Here is an 18,637-nt window from a genome sequence, read left to right as displayed (position 1 = left end):
GAGTGTGCCCTGCAGAGTGAGTCGAGCCAGAGGGGAGAAAATAGAGTGAGAGAGAGAGTTGTAAAGGTCACAAAAGAGTCCAGAGGAAGGACAGAAAGCATCCAGGTGGATGTTGAAGTCTCCAAGAAGGAGGAGTTGAATGGTCGAGGCCAGGAGGGGAGAGGGGAGGTCCGCCTACTCAGAGTGGAAGGAGGAGATCTGACCAGGTGGCCGATAGATAGTAGCCACAGTAAGGGAATGGCTAGGAGAGAGACAGAGTCGGCAGACAAGGCATTCAAAGGATGAGGAGGTCTGCGTAGGAATGACAGAGGCAGGAATCCACTCGGGGAAGATCAGGGCTACACCCGCTCCTGAATGCTTGGATCTTGGCGCGGAGAGGATATTGTAGCTTCCTGGGAGGAGAGTGTCAAAGCTTGTGACAGAGCTGGCCATGAACCATGTCTCGGTGAGACTGAGGACATCGGGGTCAATTTCCTCCCAAAGGCGGCAGATGTCAGAGGAGTGTTTGACAGCAGAGCGAGAGTTTAGAGTGGCAAAATGGAGAAGGTTGCTGTCCTTGAAAGACTTCCGGGGATGGGAACAAATCAGAGGTACAGCCTGCGGAGATATAGAAGGAGCCCGAGGGGGGGGCAGAAGAGGAAGTAGGAGAGGGCAAGGTAGGCAAGGTGGAGGCAGAGGTGGGAGGCAAGGAAGCCAGAGAGGAGAGAGAGAGGTCACAGCAGGAGAAGGAAGGAAGTTGATGAGGTGCGGGAAGCATCTATCAAAGAGGAGAATGTTGGCTTGAGGGCCTCGGACCAAGATGGTACCATTCAGATAAACATTAATGATGACCTTTGAGGAGTGGAAGAAGGCCAGGAGGGCCTCCCACCAGGTGCCACCATTGATGGGAGAGGACGAAAAGGGAGAGAGCACAGAGACCCTATTTAGGGTCCATAGATCTGGTGAGGGAATGACAAAGAGGATGTTGGTGAAAGTTTGCCTGGATCAGACACTGGTATAGGTGTCAGCGAGTTCACAAGTTCAATGCTGCAATTGGCCGTCGGTAGTGGTCAAATGAGTTTCTGGTGATACCAGAAAGATTCCTGATCTGGGGATTTTCTTTCTGATTCATATATTGTCATGATTCCTGCCCCTCATGTCCCCAGCCCTCCAAGATGTCAGACTGGAGCCAAGCCACAATCACCTACATGGCACTCAAGGGCCTCTCCATCCCTCCAAAGACACACTTGGAGTCAGACTTGGCGCTTGTGGCACCAGACTCACTCACTCCCATAGGATAACATTGGGGATTGGACTTGTAGTGCATGGATGGGGACAAGATGGATGCCCCCACATATTTCGCTTCCCAGAACTGCATGTGCGGTCTAGTCTTTTGGGTGTGGTTCAGCCCAGAGGCACCTGGGATACCCAGAGACTATTTAAGCCACACCCAGGCAGAGAAACATGCTTTGCGTTTTCTGCACCTGCAGCGTGACACTCACCGTGTTCGGATCGGTCTCCAGTAGGCCTGCATCTTTCTTCTGCGCTCAGCTCCTGCAAGAACAAGAACACTGTTAGGAACAGCCTTACCTTGCAGCGCTTCTGCCCATCATTCATCGCTTCTTCTGTTCTGCGAGCATCTTCGGCGGTGTCATTCCCATCCCGGCACGCCGCTTCCTAAGGAAAAGGGAAAAGAACAGAAAAAAGGCATTAGTAAGCATTCAGAAAATCTTCGCTTATTTTTTAAAGACTGTACGAGCTTCAAACGCTTACCTGAATCCCAGCCGCTCTGGGGAACTCTGTCTCTGGAACTTGTCATCCATCTGCAAGAGGGAAAAGACACTCCAGGTTAGCGTGGAAACATCTAGAGGCGCCGCAACCGCGCTTACTCACCGCATTTCTTCTTCATAACCGGCATACACGCTGAAAACGTTGCGGCACCTAAAAGACACAGAAAAAGAACCCAGTTAAATACAAATACGAAAGGGCCGCATCACGCCTCATGCTCTCACTCACCTTCAGCGCTACTCATCTCAGCAGCACGTCGCCATCCCCAGACACCGGCCATCATCTAAGGAAGGAAAGGAACGAAGATAGAGAACTGTTCAAAAGACTCATTATACTTACCTGTCGGACTCTTGCCAGTGAAGTAACTAGGCAGCAATGAGCCCGCATCAATCAACGCGCCCCTGCGCTGAAAGCAGGACAGAGAGCACACTTTCTAAGAAAACAAGGTGAGCTGTGGACCAAAGGGAGGGGTTGGACCCCAGGGAAGAAGGGGTTCAAGCACACAGAGACAAAAGGGAGTTAAACTCTACCAATCCTGTGTTTCAGGCCCAGTCTCCAGTCGAGTGGACTCCAGGAAAGTGTTCGAGGTCGTAAGAGGTCAGAACAGGCTGATTGACGTCCCCATGGATACCAGGTGAGCGTTACAGATATTCATATAATTTTTTGTTCCGTTTTAGGAGATGTTTGTCGAGCATTTCCATACCCAGGTCGCGATGGAGATCTGCTCTCCTTATCCAGGGGGACACCCGCTGCAATTCTTATTGCCTTGTTTTGAACCCTTTGGAGAATACTGTGATGTCGCTCATTGCAGCCACTCCAGACTGGAGAGGTGTTGGTCCAGGTGGGCCTGATTATGGAGAGGTGCAGGCCAAGGTGGGCCTGATTGTCAAGTGAAATGAGGGATGAAAGGGTTTCAACCTCCTCTCCCGAACCACAGAAGCCGAATAGATCGACCCTCCCACCGTGGTTGGCACGGGCGTCTGAATGTAAATACACAGATAACCACGTGGCAGCCAATGGGGGGAAGACGGAGTTAGGGAAAGGGGGTGGAATGACAAAGGGAAGGTAGGGAAGAGAAAACATGCATTTCTTAACACAGCACTTAATACTGAAACTTCATAATCCTGCACTCCCTGCTTGATACTGCCTATCCTATACACCTCCTGAATATACTATGTAGCAGGGTTCCAAATTATACTCTACCATACCCATGACCATGTATGTATGTGTATAACATGTATAACACATAGCAAACATGAAGCAACATAAACTGTATGACACACACAAGGGAATCTTCCCTACATGGATTCAACATGACACATGGTCCCGTGGACTGACATTGAACATGAGCAAACATAAGCGATAACATAGATCATGACTTGTCTGTAGTGGGATGTCTGAATTAGTAAAGATTCCTCTCTTTACTGCGAGTATTTCCTCATACTCTGGGTATAAACAAAGTTACCAACCACCTACTGACCCAACGCCAGTAGCTCATGAAAATCGCTCAGAATTTAGCACTTAAACACCATGCTCGAGGCATTAACGTAAATACTTGAATGTACTTATCTTAGGGTCCGGGTGTCTCAAGAGTACACCCGGACATTAGGACATGCCGCTGTTGGAGCGCCGTAGCGGGAGCCACTGCCGCGCATAGTCTGGAGCTCAAAGCAGCAGCATGGAAGGTTCACTGCCGCGGCCAGGGAAAGCTGCCGAGTGACCCGCGTTGCCTCCAAGAGTCACTGCCATAGCCCACAAGGATCAACACACTCGGGCCAACAACTCTCTCTCACCGCCGTGATTGCCTGCAGCCCCCGCTCGCTGCTGTGATTGCCTGATTACCCAGATTGCCATCAGTTCGTCCAGAGCCCCATACACGCCGTCCTAACCGCCCGTGCTGCAAAACATCAATTATCAGCACCTGTGCACGGGCGGTCAACGGCTAAATACTCCCATGATGGGCTCCAGCTGTCTCACGGCACAAACTCCAGTGACTACAATTCGCCCTTAAGCATGCTGGGAACCGCAGTCTTTACCTCAATTTTTCCTATACTGTCTCCTGGGCTTGCCCCACACCCTATTCCTGACAGTACCTCCTCTCCCAGCGCTCTTCCGTGGCCCTGCCTTTTCCGGATGACCTAAATGAAATTGTTTTTATCAATTTCGGTGCATGCACTGAGCTGGCAGGTTCCCACAAACAATCCTCCAGTCCATAACCAGCCCATTAGATTAAGTACCACAAGTTCCGCTGTCTGCGTCTGGAATCCAATATCTTCTTTACTTCATACTCCGTTTGACCTTCTTTGGTGATGGCTGGCGGTCTCTGTACACGTGTTCCTGGAACTGCGGGTTTAAGGAGAGACACATGAAACGCAGGATGTATTTTTAACGTATCAGTAAATTTAAGTTTAACAGCCATTGGCGAAATATATGTCACCACTTCATAGGGCCCAATAAATCTGGGGACAAATTTACGATATCCTGCCAAGGGTAAATTACGTGTAGATAAGCATACTTTGTCTCCCACTTGATAATGAGGAGCTGCGCTAAATACTCCCCTGATGGGCTCCAGCTGTCTCACGGCGCAAACTCCAGTGACGACAATTCGCCCTTAAGCATACTGGGTACCGTAGTCTTTACCTACATTTCTCCTATACTGTCTCCTGGGCTTGCCCCACACCCTATTCCTGACACTGATTATGGAGAGGCATAAATCAAGGAGGGCCTGATTATGGAGAGGTAGCGGTCCAGGTGGGCTTGATTATGGAGATGTGCAGGTCAATGTGGGCCTGATTATGGAGAGGCATTGGGCAAGGAGGGCCTGATTATGGGGTGGATAACTTTTATCTTGCTCTGTATCAGCATAAATCTACTCTTCAAGACTGGGCATAGTGCCACTAGTTTTCCAGTTGCTTTTTGCTGATTTTTCCAGTTTAGTTTTGCATCCATTGTAACTCTAAGGCAGGAGCTGCTGCTTTCCCAAGTGATTGCCTCTCCATTAAGGTGGGTTGCTGCGTGCTCTTTCACGTTGTTTCTGGTAAATAGAGTTGCTGTAGTTGTACGTGAGTTGAGAGCCATCTGCCAGTCTAGATACCAGTCAGATAGCTTGTCAAGGGACGTCTGTACATTTTTTTACATTTTATGTGACTTCCTTTTCACTGAAGGACTGGGAAATCACTGCTAGATCGTCAGCATAAAGAGCAAGTTCTGTCTTTTTAATTTATTTTGGGATATTGTTAGTAAACAAGTTGAAGAGGGAGGGGCCCACAATAGATCCTGGTGGGACTGCTGCATGAATGCAACACGCTGTTGAGCGTTCCCCGAGACCAGATACGTGGAATTTGAGTTCATTCAGGTAGCTGCAGAGTAGGTTAACCCAGTAGTATGGAAACTTCAGGTTGATTACTTTCTGGACAAGTCTTGTGTGCCAGACTCTGTGGAAGGCTTTGCATACATCGAGAAAAACAATCCCAGTCGACTTGTTTACGTTGAAGCTGTGGCTGATTATGTCAACCACTCGGGTTGTTGAATGTTCCTCTCAAAATCCAAATTGCTCATTTGCGAGAATGTTTTCTCTTGTGGCATGTTCATTTAGACAGGCAAGTACAATCTTTACAAAGAGTTTTGATAGTCCAGAGAGCAGGCTTACTGGTCGATAGTTGGTAGGGTTTCTCAGTGACTTCCCAGGCTTAGGAAACACTATGACCTTTGCTTCTTTCCATTTTGCAAGGAAGTGTTGGAGGTGCAGGAAGACATTGAAGATTTTCACCAGGTACTCCATAGCATTAGGTGGAAGCACCTTGATGGCCTGGTTTGTGATTCCATCACTTCCTGGTGCTTTGCCATTTTGCAGACCTTGAGTGAGTCGCAGAACCTCATCCAGTTTGCATGTCTTCACATGTTCTGCTTCAGTTCCTGGCCGGTGCTCTTTGAAGTGGTTGGCAACATTCTGTTGTATTTCCTGTGATATCTTGCTGGCGAGCGGGAAGCCGATGGGCCTTCTATTGGGCTAATGACGCGCCCCTCACGTGTCATACGACACGTGGCTTCTACAGGAGCCAAGGAGGGGCATTAGTCACAACGTCCCATGCCAGTTCTGCATAACAAGAAAGCAATACACTTAATGACACTGCATTCAAATTGCATACTTCTGCAGTTGCTATTGCCCAGTCAGCTAGTGGGGCCATTGGGCACATACATTGATGTTTGCGCTTATTCTGTTATCGTCCTTGTGGGGAGGGTGGTCAACTTTACACACTGCTTTCGCAGGACACTTTAGACGTGGCCGCGCTACAGAAGCGGCCTGCAGTGTGCACAGTTCCATATGCTGTCATTTGCCTCCCCTGCCCACCAGTGGCAGTGGCAGATGACATTTTAAAACATACACAGCACACAAAAAAGGGTAGGACCATTATACATGCAGGACACTCACCTGTTAGAGCTCTGGTCAGGCCCTACGGTGCAAAATATAGGCAAATATGAAAATGCGGTTACACAGTGACTACATAAGTGACTTCCCAGAAAGAGCACTGCAAGAAGCATCACCAGTCTTTGCTATTTGGTGACACCAAGGGTAGTGACATTACAATAAGTTGCCAAGAGTAAACTGAGTGTCAAATAATGTTGTGGTGTGAACTACACATCTGGCACTATGATTATTGATGTTATATAGGTAACACCTCTATAGCTATTAAACCACGCGTGAGGATTTATTACAAACTCTGAACTGAATTGCAGGAACTCCAGATAAGACACTGTGAGATTCCATGATTTGCCCAGGATCACACACTTTGGTTAGAGAGTGAAAATGGGATGTGGGATATTTAAGCAGTTGACCACATATCTTTCATAGTTTACTTGATGTAGATACGTATTAAGGCTTTTTTTTAATAGAAATGCCTTGGAAAAATGCAGACAACACAAGAAAAACGAGCATCTCACAATAAATCAACCTTACTCTATATACATTGTCATGGAAACATGATGAGCAAAATGAGAATGACTTTAGCTTTATTTTCCGCATCCTGCATGAAAGGTCACAACAGCACCAGGTGCACTAATGTGAGACAAAACCTTCTCACTTGGGTTTTACAACCATAGCCTTACTTCAAACACAGCCTGCTGCATTATGCACCCTTCCCATTTCTAATCACCCTCAATTCACGTTTCTCCCCCCTACTGATGTCTAATTGCTGGCATTGTAATGCTCTCTTTACACAGAGTAAGGTGTTAGGATGCTGAGCACCCTGGGAGAGCCATTCTTCTGCCCTGAGCTTCAACTATCACACGGAAGTGTGAGCTCAGGGCAGAAAAGGCTTCGATCAGGCCACGGGTCGAGGCAAAGTCAGGACTTTTGGCGTCCCGCAGAGGGTGCCGACAAATCACAGGACAAAACCCTTCAATGCGGGTAGGTCCTGCAGAATACGGGTTGGTTGGCCACCCTACTTGTGGGAGGCAGGAAAAGCCACATCCGGGTATGCCAGGGGCCACATCTGCCACGTGGTGTCCAGTGGGGGTAATGGGGCAGATACATGGTCAGGAAGGTGGTGCCGTCATTGACGGCCTCTTTTAGGGAGTCACGTTAAGCTTGAGGGTTGCTCCCAGGATCACAGCTTCAGGGTGGCCCATCACTGTGGCACCCCCACGCAGGAACACAGCTTTCCAAAGTACATCATCAGTCTCTGGTCTGAGTGCAGCATGTGCAATCAGGAGCGCCGAGTACGGGGGGCTGTGAGGCCGCCCCCCCCCCTGCTGAATGAAGTCGGGGCTGAGCCCCCCCCCGCCCCACCGGCCAGAGACAAGAGACGCCGTATGGATGGCCCTTTGTTCCATCCATACTGTGTCTCTCTCTGGCAGCCCGGGTAAAAGTCGGGGGAAAACAATGTTTAGAAATTCTGTGCACCGGGGTGCACAGATGTAGAGGTACACCCAACCCAGAAGGATTTTTAGAAATGGAGGCACAGATGCAAAGCAAGTCTGTCCCTCAATTTCTAAAAATTCTAAAAATCGTTTTGCGTTGTACCGATGCAAAGCGAGGGAGGGGACAGGGAGTAGGGGCAGGGAGAGGGCAAATGAGACTGTTTGCATGTCCCTGAGTGTGCACCTGGTGAGGGTGAATACTATGGGCGGGGAGCGGAGGCGTATGAGCCAGCACTTTCTAGTAGAGCTTCCGTATTTGAAATGGGGCAATGCTGGTACTCCTCAGTTAGCTGGCTATACTCTTGATGGGATAGTACTGCTGTAACAGGGCTTCTATAATTGTTGAATCTTCTCAGCGTTAATACTATGCTTTTGTTGAGGCAATGCTAGTTCATCTTAGTGGGGCTGCTGTACTTTTGTTGGGGCAATGCTAGTTCATCTTAGCGGGGCTGCTATGCTTTTGTTGAGGCAATGCTAGTTCATCTTAGTGGGGCTGCTATACTTTTGATGGGACAACATTAGCACTTCTCAGTTGAGCTGCTACACTCTTATTGACAAGGCCCCAGCACTTCTCAACAGATGTATTTCTTTTTATTTTAATTGGTTATTTGTAATGCGTGTACTACCCAGAGGGTTCTAAGCGCGGACTGAAGGAGCGAACCTGTGTTTCGCGGACCGAGGGAGCGAACCTGTGTTGCGCGGACCGAGGGAGCGAACCTGTGTTGAGCGAACCGAGGGAGCGAACCTGTGTTGCTCTGTGTCGTCTTGCTTCCAAGACGAGCACGTTGCCCCTGAGCTATCCTTCCGATGCTCTGAAGATCTGAAGTACATTTAATGATACAGAACCAGAACTATTGAGCAAGTCTGTCATCATCAGAATAACTCAACACTGTAGTGGTTATACAAGAGCTCATATATTTAAAGGGATGGAATTACTAGGAATGTAGCAGTACTATTCAATAACCCAAAGTTCTTAAGCATAGTTAATGTGAAAATACTACACTTCTCACAGTTGGGCCAGTACTGCCACTTCTCACAGAGGCTTCTACAACTTTTATGGGGCAGCACTGATCCAGCCTCAGAATTGTCATTTCTCAGCAGGACTGCAACACTATACCATTGTGTTCTGTATGTTTAGTGCTTCTTCACCACCCATGTGTGTTCATGGCTCTCTCCCAGTGTCTAAATAGTAGATCTGTCTACATTCAATTGGCAACAGGCATGTCCGGAGCTGCCTGCTGTCCATAAGCTGCCGCTCAGGATGTTGGGAGCTGTGATGGGGCAAGGGATAGAAGGCTCGAGCCTGTCGGATAGCAGAATCAGCAGGGTCTTAAAACCTGCTCACTCCTGGAGGGGCCATGGGGCAAAATGAGCCTGATCCCACATACAGGGGGTTGTTGCCCCTTTATCTCTCCTGGATTAGAAGAATGAGCTCTCTCAGACACCAGTTATCACCCCTGCACACACATTGAATGAATATGGTATGGATCTATAGATCGAGAAAACTGGAGTGACAATTCAGAGTGTTTTAACAGAAATATAATTGTCTTCCCAGATGGGAGACTGACTCCATTAATATACATGGGGTCACTGAGGTGACCAAGAGTGAAACTGTACATTCAGTTGTGAGACTACCAGCAACGGTTGATACTATGCTCCAAGGAGTGAGGTGCCCACGCAATATATCACACTGTTTATAGGTGTGAGACCCATCCTGAATGCTTGCCCAAAGTGCCTTGGCCAGAGTTTCACACTGAAGAAGTGAACATGTGATCCGGGGTCTGCAGCCCACAACACGCAGGGGATTCCCATGCTCCCACTTGCGAGATTTGCACCAAATTAGTGAGATTGTGCTCCAAGGTAGGAGGCACATGCACAGTCTTTGCTCGGACGTTTGACACACTCACAGGATGGGACAGCATTTCTAGTTGTGTTGCATCCTTGTTGCATCCTTGTGTTGCTCTGCCTTTTGAGGGCTACTACAACCTGGATGATTATAGAGGGGTGGAGTAGGGGCAGTGATGGCCTACTGGAATGCAACTCGGAGGCTTAAATCGCGTGCCTGCACCCCCCCCTGCGCGCCGTTGCACCAAGTTGCCAACTACATGCAATGTTGCAGTCCTATAACTGCCAGTGATGTCACTTCCTGTTTTTGGCCCCCCCCCGGGGAAATTCATAAATCGGCTCCCCTGTGTGCAATAGTTCCTTGTCCGTTGCTGCTGGAGCAGAGGCTGTACCTGTTGAGCCCGGATGGGCCTCTAAAAGGAGGACAGACACGCCAAGGTTGTGCGTACGTCTTTCTTTATTAACAGCACAACGTTAACTAACTAGAACGTTCCCTCCCCCATACATTTCCCCATCACGTGACGCTACCCACGTGACACAGCGTCGGTCTCTTAAGGAGACACGAACACTGTGACATGACCCCCGGACAAAATGTCCTTACAAAGTTCTCAACATTCTTCAACCAGGTGTGCTGGTTTCTTCACGGCTCTTTGGGGCCGGCTGCTGGTTGCTTCTCCTGGATCTTCTTCTGGCCTCTCTGTTCTCTTTGTACCTGGACGAGGTGAGAATCTTGGAGGCGTCCATAGTGTATCTCGAGGATCTGGTGAGATTGGTTCTGGATCTGGGGGCTGAAGTCTCTCATTTCCCTTGGTTGCCGTGAGCTTGAACTGTGAACTGTTCCGGGTTATTTCTCGTTCTTCATTCTCGGCCGTTACCATGGTCCCTTTTACTGCCGTGACTTGTAGTGGCTGTGGGGCAAATCTTGAATCGGTCTTCTTGACTGTTGCCTGCTGTACTAACACTTAATCTCCCACTTGAAAGTCTTTTGGGCATGCTCCTCTTCTTTCATCTGCCTGGATGCGGGCTCGTTCTTTCCACTCTGCGGCTCTCTCTAGGATTTCCGGATCTGTTTCTGGTTTGTTTGTCGGGTGTCGTATGATTCGCGTTCGAACTTGGTACTTTACCATGAGTTCGGCCGGGCTCCTGTTCGTGGCCTCATGTTGTGTGTTACGAGAATCTCGAAGCATCCAGCATAGGGCCTAGTGTGGGTCGACATTTTCCAGTCTGGCTCTTTGTAATGCCTTTTTGATCCATGACATGAACCTCTCAGCCATCCCATTGGCTTGCGGCTATCGAGGTGTTATCTTTTGGTGCTTGAACCCCTACTGGGCTTGCGTCAACCACTATTTCAATGTGCCAGTCCGGGTTGAAATAGGCCAGTTTTCTGGCTTCTGCTAAGGATTGCTTGATTGTGTCAAATGCTTCCTGGCATTCCGCTGTCCAGGGAAAAAGCATGTCCTTCTGGAGAAGTTTTCGGAGTGGTTCGGTGATTGTGGCATAGTGTGGTATATACCTTGCGCAGTATCCTGCCATGCCTAGGAATGACCGTATGTCGGCTAATTGTCTCGGTTCCTGTAGGTTGAAGATTGTTGTGACTTTGTCAGGGTCGTGGGTCATTCCGTCTGCGGAGAATATGTGACCTGCGTCTTGGATGGCCTTGCATGTGGAACGAAGGGCGACATCATGTTCTTCTTTCGACCGCCCATACACAAGAATGTCATCACTGTAATTCAGTGCCCCTCTAACAGGCCGAATGATTTGTCTGATGGCCTACTGGAAAATTTCTGCGGCTGATGATATGCTGAAATTTAGGCGCTTGTAGCGGAATAGTCCGTCGTGCGTGGAAAAGGTGGTGATTCCTCTCGATTCTGGCTGAACTACCATCTGGTGGTACTCTTGATTCGGTCTAATTTGGAGAAGAGAGTGGACTTGAGTCTGAGTCGTCCTCCGTCCTTTGGCACTATTACCAATGGGGAGACCCACGGGGTCAGGCCGGACGCTGGTTCGATTATGCCGTCTTCCAGTAGTTGTCCAGAGTGGCTGATACTGCGGCTTGGAGGTGGAAGCCAACCCTTCTTGGATGCTGTGGAACGGGTCGGACAGAGGGATCAATGTGGAGTTTCACTGGGGGTCCTTTTAGTTTCCCTAGGCTCTTGCAAATGAGGGAGAATTCTTTCACGATGGTGTCTTTTGACATCAAGTCTGTATATGTGGGCATTGCTCGGATGTTGAACACGTTGTCTCTTGTCTCAAGTGTTGGTTCTGTCGAGTGGATTTTCTCGTCTTCTTGCACGTGTATGTCAATGAGTCCTAGGCAGGAGGAAGTTCTATAGCTGAGTAGGCATCTTCCTTTGGTCAGACTGCGAACAACGTGAATGCTCGTCGTGGTGGAGTGGTTGCCGTGGATAAGACGACGACCAAAGGAACCAATTGTTTGTAGAGGGGTAGCCGCGCCCCATTGATATATCTTGGACTCGGATGACGTCAGGGCTGGTTTGTTGGGAATCTGGTGGAACTCCTTCTCACCCATTATGTTGACGGTGGCTCCCGAGTCGATTAGGAAACAGAATTGCCTCCCTCCTATATCCACCGGTATCTTGGGTGCTTCACGTGCTTCTCCTTCATCCATGATAAGATTGACGTATTCGTCCTGCGAATATTGGTCATACTGATCGACTTCATATTCAATACTTTGGTGGATGTCTTCTTAGTGGGTATGATGTGTTGGGGGTCCATCATACTCTGTGGGATACTTGCTCGTAGCCTTCATTTCCCTGGGTCTCATCCGGCGGGTAGACATCTTCGACCACTCTGACGTACCTTCTTGGGGGTTGGTGATATGGCCGTGTTTGGTAGGCTTGAGCTTGTGGGTTTCTGTTGGGTATTTTGAACTGAGGAGCGACAGGTGGTCTTTGTGTCGGAAATGGTCTGCCTTCCCTGCATACTGACTGAAAGTGTCCCTCTCTGCCGCAGTTGCCACATCTCTGGGACAGTGCAGGGCAAGTTCCTGCATGAGGGAAAGCCATCCCACAGCGGTAGCATTGGCGTTGGGTTCTCGGCGTCATTGAATAGTTGGGATTGGGGGCTCTCTCCGTTGTTCTGGTGGCGTTGGACTGCATTGCCGCTACCGTTTCATTTTTGTCCTGTTTTGTCGCAGTGGTGCCTGATATCTGTGACACCTGTTTTTCGACCCCTTCTAAGATCCTAGCCATCTGACTGACTACTTCTATGGTAATCAGCTTTTTGAGGAGTTGCTTCTTTAGGGTCTGGGACACACATCCTTCGATTACTCTGAAACGTATGGCTTCATCAAGCGAGAAGGCATGGAATTGGCAGTTCACTCCTTTTATACGTAGGCGGGTTATGGATTCGTCAACGGTTTCGTCGATCCTTTGCGTGCACTGATTAAATATGTATCTTTCATAGTCCCTGTTGGGCTCCATTACCAGACTTCTATTCAGTGCCGCGATTAGTGCTGGAAAGTCATCTTGTTCAGCCGCTGGGATGGTTTTTAACAGGACTTTAATGTAATTTCCTGCTAGGTTTAGAAACATGCTGCGTAGCCTTGGTGAATTTTCTTCCCCCGCGACCTCTATGAAGGTATTAAAGTCTTCTAACCACTCAACCCACCTGGGTCCCTTGTCCACTTGTGGCATCATGGAGAAAGAAGGGGGGGCATGCGCCATGCCGTGGTTGCTGTGTTCCCTGGTGGGGCTGGAGCCTGCTGATCTTGGGGAGAGCTCATGGTGAGGTGGTGGTGGTGAGCGGGGTGTGCGTCACTGTTGGTTGTCGGTGCAAGGTATCACCCACCTCTCTCAGGAGTCTGCTGAGCCTGGTTGCGACTGCTGGAGGATTGCTGTGCAGTCGATGTGTGGGGTTACTTCACCTGCACCCTGGACGAGTTGTCTTCGCTGGTGTGGAATTGTCACAGGAGGCTGGGCCATGTGGAGTTGAAGTCTGGGCCTGGGCTCAGACGCGCTGCTGCGCACGTGGTTTGCACGTGTGCAAACGGAGGAGAAGGAGGAGAGCTGCCTCAGGCTTGGCCGGCCACCAGCGGCACACGTGTTATCATCCACGTGGCCGTGTGCACAGAGGAGGGGGGGCGGGCCTGGGATCAGGTATCTGCCGCCGAGGACCAGGATCTGGTTGCAGTGTGGAGGAGGAGGAGGGGCGGGTGTGGGATCACACACGCCTGCACTGCGGAGCGGGCCGGGATCGGTCCGATGTCTGAGGGAGGAGGAGGCGGGCCTGGGAAGCACCTCGTCGCCATTTGTTGAGCCCGGATGGGCCTCTAAAAGGAGGACAGGCACACCGAGGTTGTGCGTACATCTTTCTTTATTAACAGCACAACGTTAACTAACTAGAACGTTCCCTCCCCCATACATTTCCTCGTCACGTGACGCTACCCACGTGACATGGCGTTGGTCTCTTAAGGAGACACAAACACTGTGACAGCACCTCCCTCGTGCTCAGCCCGGCAGGAATAGTAGATCTTTTCCCTACGGGCTCCTTCCTGTAGCGCAGCCTCCCACCGCTTGTCCCGATGAGCCACGGCACCTTCCTTTACCCCTTCATATGTTCTGGGTGGCCTCGCACTACCTGTTCCCGCATGCCTGCGGCTGCTTCATTCACTCCTGCAGGGCGGGACCTTTCTCGTCCATCGATGTGTCGGCGTGCAGGGGAACCATTCGCCCTACCGCACAGGCACCCTCTGGGATGAGGGCCGCAACCAGGGAGATGTTGCTCTGCTGCCGCAGTGTGCACCATACTTTGCGCATCCTCACGCCACCTGTTCCAGCGTGGCTGCAGTACCGTCCTGATGACGCTCCTCCTTGTACCCACATGTGGGCACCTTTGTGGCATGGAGTGTGGCATCCCACCACTTTTCTCTCCTTTCCAGGCCACCCTGCAGGCCGCCCTCACAGTTCCAATGCTGCAATGACAGGACAGCGGGATTGCCGCCCTTAACATATTTCCTGATGGTGGCACCCCCCATTTGAGAGTTACCATTTTGATATGTCTGGTAGGGTTGGAACTACACCCGTTGGGGAGGCCAGCAGTGGGGCCTCACTATCCCTTGTTGTACCTCGCTCTAACGAGCTTCACCAGGGCAGGGGAGATTGGCTTCCTGGCAGGGTGCACACTGTGTCTCCTTTAGCCTGGCGCAAACTCCCAACGTGGGCGCAATCTCATTCACCATGCCGGCAGGACTGGCCAAACACCCCTCTAGGTCCCTCAGTGTGGCCACCGTCTTGGCTGTGGTGCCCTGTGTGCCATAGCTTCATCCACGCCGTTGGTCTCCAGGCAGGGGCAAGTTGGGCCCCTTTTCTTTGGGGCAAGTGGGACGCCGAATCCCATCCTTGTCACCAATGTCAAGATGCCCGGTAGCCCCGGGCACTGGTGGTTGAGGGCCACGATGGGCATGGCCAATAAATGCCGTGGAGCGCTGGCATGCTCTGAAATAACACTCACACAGCCGGAATCATGGTGGTAACTGACTGCTGAGCGGGAAGCCGCTGGGCCCTTTATTGGGTAATGACGCGCCCCTCACGTTTCATACGACACGTGGCCTCTACAGGAGCCAAGGAGGGGCGTTAGTCACAACATTGGGGAACACTCACCAGGAAAGAACAAATGAGCTTGAATACAGTAACAAATCCAGTAGGGCATATGCGTTCTTTCATTTTGGCTGTAGGGTAAACACTGGATAAGGCAGGCACAGTTTGGGGTGGAGAGGGCTGCACAGCCTAACAATGGTAAACAGTAGTGAGCCTAAGAAAACATGCAAGCAGCAGCCTGCAAACACCCACTCAGCCGCCTGCCCCAGGTGGGATTCCGAGCCAATGTGGCAAAAAAGCTGGATAGAGGTGCTAAAAACGTGCGCTGTGGGACAGTGTTAGAATGACTGCTGGATCTGAACACCGGCCTCATGACCACCATGATCGAGATGCAATGTATTGGAAACAGACGTGTAAAGGCAGGAGCTAAGAAGGTGATAAAAGTAACACGCTGGTGGTTACTCAAGGCTCGAGTTAGTGATGGTCCCATTAAAAGCCGCCTGTCCCGTGCACACAGCAAAGGGCAGTTTAAGGTCAAAAAGAAGGCATTCTATTAATATTACAACACAGGGAGGCAGCCTGGGCCTCGCTGGGCTCAGGGCCCATTTCAACAGAAAAGAATGAAAGGCCCTGACACTGCCGCTGCTGGTAGCCCACTGGAAAAATTGTGTTAGAATGAGGGGAGAACACTGGCGAGGGCCTGCGAGAGCGGCGCCAAAATGGCTGCTCTTATGTGAGCTCTTGTGAAGCCTGCAGCAAATCCAGTAAAAATCCTGTCCCACCGAGGCTATTTCACCCTGACACACTACTGGAGGAGGGCTGAAACAGCTGAGGAGCTATTGCCTGGATAACGCCAAACTGGCTGAAGTTGGGCGATAGCTGTTGCCGTGTCTGTGTGGTGGATCTGAGGGGGTGAAATCTACGAGGCCTGGTGGGCTACCGCGGCGGGACATAATACCAGGCTGAGAAGTCAGTGGGAGCAGTGAGAGATGCTCCCTACCCCCGCAACTATGGCCAAGCGGCGGTGATCGCTGCGACGCTAAGTTTACAGTGCAACCTGTGAGACACTGGCCGTTGGACTGCCCCGGAGTCGGCTGCAACAGACAACGGGGTGCTGCCGGACTAGAGCATGAGGAGGAGCTGGGTGAGGATCTTGGAAGGCTCTCGTGCAGGCCCAGTGCAGGGCCCGGTGAAGCTGGCGCTGTGTGACCTTGGGAAATCCTGGCTGCGGCTGCTCGTGGTGCCGGGAGAAGAGAACTATACCTATCTTTCCCAGTATACTGCCCGAACCAGGGATTTGCCAGCTGTGGGCCGGAGTGAACTGTGAGTTGATGATCAGTGAGTGAGGGCCGGGCTGCGCAGACTCATTGACCTGAGGGGTGAACATTATCACGAACACTGGGCCGTGAGGAACTGGCATCCATCTCTGGGCACTGGTGTGTGGCCCGAGAAACTCATTGGAAGACAGGCACTTGCAGTGGGGGCTATAACCCTGGCTCTCAGTGGACGTATCTAGAGGCGACGTTGGCTGCTCAAAAGGGCAGGAGGCTGAAAGGATGCCATGGAGTTGTGAGTTATATCCTCGAGCTAGGGGAGGCCAGCATTTTCCTGTTGCAATGAGTGCAAGTTGGCTGCTGTAGTGGAGTGGTCGGCTGCATTAGCCTGGAAAGCATAACTTTCGGAGTGTGCGGCAGACCTAGGAGCCCATATCAGTAGGTTTCTATAGGGTGCTTTGCAGAAGATTGCTATACTCGGCTTGGTTACTAGTCAACATTATTGAGGCATTATGGGCAAACATGATAAAACGCAGTCGAAGCTCCCGTATGTCACTGTAATGCTCACCTGATTCCCACGGAGGCGCTGGTCTAGGCAGGAAGGTGTCTGTGACTCGAAAGGTGATGTGCAGGACTCGGTTGGCTTCTGGGGCAGAGCCTCTTCGCACTGTGTGTCGAACTCGAAGGGTGAGATTTCTGCAGGTGAGAGAATATGGGGGTTAATGATCTGGGCAGTTGAGTGTCTCTCTCTCTCTCTCTCTCTCTATTCCCAGCTTCCCCGTAGAATCCCCCAGGTCAACGTGCTCACCTTAGATAGGTGAATGCTGGGCTCTCCATCTGCGTCTGGTGCAGGGTGCCGTTGCCAGTTCCTTCACTGGGTAAAACGTAGGCCTCTTAACATCAGAGGATCGCTACCGCCGTTAACTGCACGAGCGGTGAGTTTCCGGACACCTTTTGTCCTTAAAGTCTTTAGGTGCGAGGGCACTTTTATGTAGATCAGGGTTTGGTATAATGCTTTCTCCTATTTGTTTTGCAGTGCTCTGGAGACAGAAGATGGTGTGAAGGGAGCCGAAGCTGGAGCCAGAGCCTTGGAATGGGAATGAAGCGCTTGGATTGCGTGAGTAAATGCAAGCACTCTAACTGTTTCTTTTCTCTTGCAGCTGCGGGTTCGTGCTGAAGAGATGCTGGAAAACGCCGGAGTATTTGCAGGCGTCCTATTATGGCGAGCACGATGGGCGTAAGTAAATACCTGTATAATGTCTCTCCTTTTGTCTTTCAGGTCCGGATTGCCGCGTTGGAGACCCAGAGTGCCGGTAAGAAATAACTATGCCTTTGTTTTCACAGGCAGAGATGCAGCGTGATGAAATGGTCGCTGCCGATGGATCAGGTGAGTAATGCGCTTCGTATGAAGGTTGCCGTGCTAACCTGTAGTTTCTTATTTTGCAGGTGCTGCTGAAGACTGGATGCGGGGATGGTAAGTATTGTTCTTGCAGGTTCTGCTGAAGACTGGATGCAGGAATGGTAAGTATTGTTCTTGCAGGTTCGGGCCCGGATAGAGGAAAAGCTGGAACAGACTTGGTGAGCGTTCTGCTGCAGATGCAGAATAACACGAAGCACGTTTCATCAATCGGGTGTGGTTTAAATAGCCTTGGAGTGCTGAGGCGTCTTCCTCCACGGCCCCGCCAAGGTAAGAAAAGAGTTCCTGTTCCAGAAGAGTTCCAGTGTTGTATCCAGGGAGTGGAGCTTGCCCCACCCAGGTAAGAAAGTAGTTCCGGCTTACTGAGGATTCCTATGCAGCTGGTAAGTAAGCAGCATGGTCTGCTGCAGGTAAGTCCACCCAAGCATCTTCATATAGATTATGAGCCCGGCGCTTCCAGTGCCGGGACCGATGGCATTGATGAGCCTGGCGCCACCGGCGCCAGGCCAAGGTCCAAAAGGTCCCAGTGGGGACCGGCTGGTGCCTAGGATTAAGGTTAGGGGCCTGCTTCCAAGGACGTTGGGCTGGTCCTGACTCCTTGGAAGCAGTGATCATGACAGTACCCCCCCTCAAGGCCCCTCCTAAGCGTGTCTTCTCCGGGGGTTTTGGTTTGTCGGGGTGATTCAGATGGAATTTCTTGACCAGACGAGGTGCATGGACATATTCTGAGGGTTCCCAAGATCTTTCCTCGGGGCCGTATCCTTTCCAATCAACCAGATAATATAATTTAGATTTGGAGATTTTGGAATCTAGGATGTTCTTTACTTCGAATTTGAGTTCTCCATCTACTAAAACAG

The sequence above is a fragment of the Ambystoma mexicanum genome, chromosome 1p, assembly GCF_040938575.1.
Source record: "Ambystoma mexicanum isolate Mex_15411 chromosome 1p, UKY_AmexF1_1, whole genome shotgun sequence".
Taxonomy (NCBI): domain Eukaryota; kingdom Metazoa; phylum Chordata; class Amphibia; order Caudata; family Ambystomatidae; genus Ambystoma; species Ambystoma mexicanum.
The sequence above is the reverse complement of the archived record's forward strand: the minus strand, read 5'-3'. Positions refer to the sequence as shown.